Source organism: Panthera tigris, chromosome E2 (genome assembly GCF_018350195.1).
Source record: "Panthera tigris isolate Pti1 chromosome E2, P.tigris_Pti1_mat1.1, whole genome shotgun sequence".
Classification (NCBI taxonomy): domain Eukaryota; kingdom Metazoa; phylum Chordata; class Mammalia; order Carnivora; family Felidae; genus Panthera; species Panthera tigris.
The window spans coordinates 14,563,018-14,567,041 of NC_056674.1; positions in this window are offsets into that span (position 1 = coordinate 14,563,018).

Consider the following 4,024-nt stretch of genomic DNA (forward strand, 5'->3'; position numbering starts at 1 on the left):
GAAGGCTGGGGTGGCTGTGGCAATTTTGAAAACTAAGACAACAGTGAAGTTAGCTACATTGATTGAGTCTTCCTTTCATGAATGATTACTGTGTAGCATGCAATGATGTTTCATAGCATTTTACCCACAGGAGAACTGCTTTTTAGAAAAGACAGGCTTCTTGTAATCACCAAGACAGTGTGGTAGTGGCACAAAAACAGACACTCAGATCAATAGGACAGCATAGAGAACCCAGAAATGGACCCACAAACTTCTTTGACAAAGCAGGAAAGAATATCCAATGGAAAAAACACAGTCTCTTCAGCAAATGGTGCTGGGAAAACTGGACAGCGACATGCAGAAGAATGAACCTGGACCACTTTCTTACACCAGACACAAAAATAAACTCAAAATGGATGAAAGACCTAAATGTAAGACAGGAAGCTATCAAAACCCTTGAGGAGAAAGCAGGCAAAAACCTCTTTGATCTTGGCTGCAGCAACTTGTTGCTCAACATGTCTCCAGAGATAAGGGAAACAAAAGCAAAAATGAACTATTGGGACCTCATCAAAATAAAAAGTTTCTGCAAAGCGAAGGAAACAGTCAGCAAAACTAAAAGGCAACCGACAGAATGGGAGAAGATATTTGCAAAGGACGTATCAGATACAAGGTTAGTATACAAAATCTATAAAGAACTTATCAAACTCAACACCCAAAAAGCAAATAATCCAGTGAAGAAATGGGCAAAAGATATGAATAGACACTTCTCCAAAGAAGACATCCAGATGGCCAACCGACACATGAAAAAATGCTCCACATCACTCATCATCAGGGAAATACAGATCAAAACCACAATGAGATACCACCCTACACCTGTCAGAATGACTCAAATTAACAACTCAGGAAACAACAGATGTTGGCGAGGATGCAGAGAAAGAGGATCTATTTTGCATTGTTAGTGGGAATGAAGCTGGTGCAGCCACTCCGGAAAACAGTATGGAGGTTCCTCAAAAAATTAAAAATAGAACTACCCTATGACCCAGCAATTGCACGACTAGGTATTTATCCAAGGGATACAGGTATGCTGTTTCGAAGGGGCACATGCACCCCAATGTTTATAGCAGCACTATCGACAATAGCCAAAGTATGGAAAGAGCCCAAATGTCCATTGATGGATGAATGGATAAAGATGTGGTAGGGGTATCTGAGTGGCTCAGTCGGTTAAGTGTCCGACTTCAGCTCAGGTCTTGATCTCACAGGTTCATGAGTTCAAGCCCCGCATCAGGCTCTGTGCTGACAGCTCAGAGCCTGGAGCCTGCTTCGGATTCTGTGTGTGTCTCTGTCTCTGCCCCTTCCCCGCTCATGCTCTGTCTCTCTCTGTCTCAAAAATAAACACTAAAAAAAATTAAATTAAAAAAAAGATGTGGTATATATATACAATGGAGTATTACACGGCAATAAAAAAGAATGAAATCTTGCCATTTGTAGCTACGTGGATGGAACTGGAGGGTATTATGCTAAGTGAAATTAGTCAGAGAAAGACAAATATCATATGATGTCACTCATATGAGGACTTTAAGACACAGAACAGATGAACACAAGGGAAGGCAAGCAAAAATAATACAAAAACAGGGAGGGGAACAAAACATAAGAGACTCTTAAATATGGAGAACAAACAGAGGGTTCCTGGAGGGGTTGTGGGAGGGGGGATGGGCTAAATGGGTAAGGGGCACTAAAGAATCTACTCCTGAAATCGTTGTTGCACTATATGCTAACTAACTTGGATGTAAATTTTAAAAATAAAAATAAATAAATAAATAAATAAATAAATAAATAAATAAATAAGAATCTTCTCAAAGCCTGTTACCGCTTTCTCAACCAAGTCTATGTAACATTCTAAATCCTTTGTTTTCATTTCAACAATCTTCACAGCATCTTCACCTGGAGTAGACTCCATCCCGAGAAACCTCTTCCTGTCTCCATCATAAGAAGTCGCTGCTCATCCATTAAAGTTTCATCATGAGATCGCAGCACTTCAGTCCCATCGCCAGGCTCCCCTTCTAATCCGAGTTCTCTTGCTGTTTCCACCACATCCGCAGTGACTTCCTCCACCGAAGTCTTGGATCTCTCAAATTCGTCCATGAGGGTTGGAATCAACATCTTCAAACTCCTGTTCATGTAAATATTTTGGCTTCTTCCCAGGAATCACAAATGTTGTTGATGGCATCTAGCATGGTGAATCCTTTCCAGAAAGTTTCCAGTTTGCTTTACGCAGATCCGTCAGAGGCATCATTATGGATGGCAGATGTCACCTTATGAAATGCATTTCTTAAGTATTAAGACTTGAGAGTTGAAATGACTCCTCGATCTGTGGGCTGCAGAATGGACGTTGTGTCAGCAGGCGTGAAAACAGCATGAATCTCCTTGTCCATCTCCATCAGAGCTATTGGGTGACCAGGTGCACTGTCAGTGAGCAGTAATATTCTGAAAGGAATCTTTTTTTCTGAGCAGTAGGTCTCAACAGTGGGCTTAAGATATTCAGTAAACTGCGGTGCCTGGGTGGTTCAGTTGGTTAAGCGTCCGACTTCAGCCCAGGTCATGATCTCACGGTTCCTAAGTTCGAGCCCCACGTCAGGCTCTGTGCTGACAGCTCGGAGCTTGGAGCCTGTTTCAGATTCTATGTCTCCCTCTCTCTCTCTGTGTCCCTCTGTCTGTCTGTCTCTCTCTCTCTCTCAAAAATAAATAAACATTTATGGGGGCGCCTGGGTGGCGTAGTCGGTTAAGCGTCCAACTTCAGCCAGGTCACGATCTCGCAGTCCGTGAGTTCGAGCCCCGCGTCAGGCTCTGGGCTGATGGCTCGGAGCCTGGAGCCTGTTTCTGATTCTGTGTCTCCCTCTCTCTCTGCCCCTCCCCCGTTCATGCTCTGTCTCTCTCTGTCCCAAAAATAAATAAAAAAAACGTTGAAAAAAAAATTTAAAAAATTATAATATTCAGTAAACCATGTTGTAAACAGATGTGCTGTCATTCAGGCTTTTTTACAGGCAGACTAGTTTAGCATAATTCTTAAAGGCCAAAGCATTTTCAGAATGGTCAGTGAGCGCTAGCTTCAACTTAAAGTCACCAGCCGCATTACTCCTAACAAGAGAGTCAGCCCGTCCTTTGAAGTCAGGCATTGACTTTTCCTCTCTACCCATGAAGGTCTCGGATGGCATCTTCTTCCAATATAAGGCTGTTTCGTCGACATTGAAAATTTGTTTTTGACGGCCACCTTCATGGTGATTATTTTAACTAGATCTGGATAACTTACACTTGCAGATTCACCTTGCGTTTTTATACTATAGAGATGGGTCCTTTCCTTAAACCTCATGAACCAACCTCTGCTAGCTTCAAACTCTTCTCCTGCGCTTCCTGCCCTCTCTCAACCTTCATCAAACTGAAGAGAGTTAGGGCCTTGCTCTGGATTGGACTTTGGCTTAAGGGAATTCTGTAGCTGGTTTAATCTTCTCTCCAGACCACTAAAACTTTCTCCATATCAGCAACAAGGCCGTTTTGCTTTCTTACCATTCGTATGTTCACTGGAGTAGCACTTTTCATTTTTCTCAAGGACTTTTTCCTCTGCAATTACAACGTGGCTAATTCTTTGGCACAAGAAGCTGAGTTTTCTCCCTATGTTGGCTTTTGACATGCCTTCCTCACTGAGCTTGATTATTTCTAGCTTTTGATTTAAAGGGAGAGACATGAGATTCTCCCTTTCACTTGAACTCTTAGAAGCCACTGTAGGGTTATTAATTGGCTTAATTTCTATATTGTGTCAGGGAATAGGGAGGCCTGGGGAGAGGAGACAGACAGGGGATCAGCTGGTCAGTGGAGCAGTCAGAACATACACATCTATCAATTAAGGTCTCTTTCTTATGTGGGCAGGGTTCACGGTGACCCCAAACAATTATAATAGTAACATCAAAGGACCTGATCCGAGACCACCGAAACAGATATGATAATGGAAACATTTTAAATATTGCAAGCTTTACCAAAATGTGACACAGAA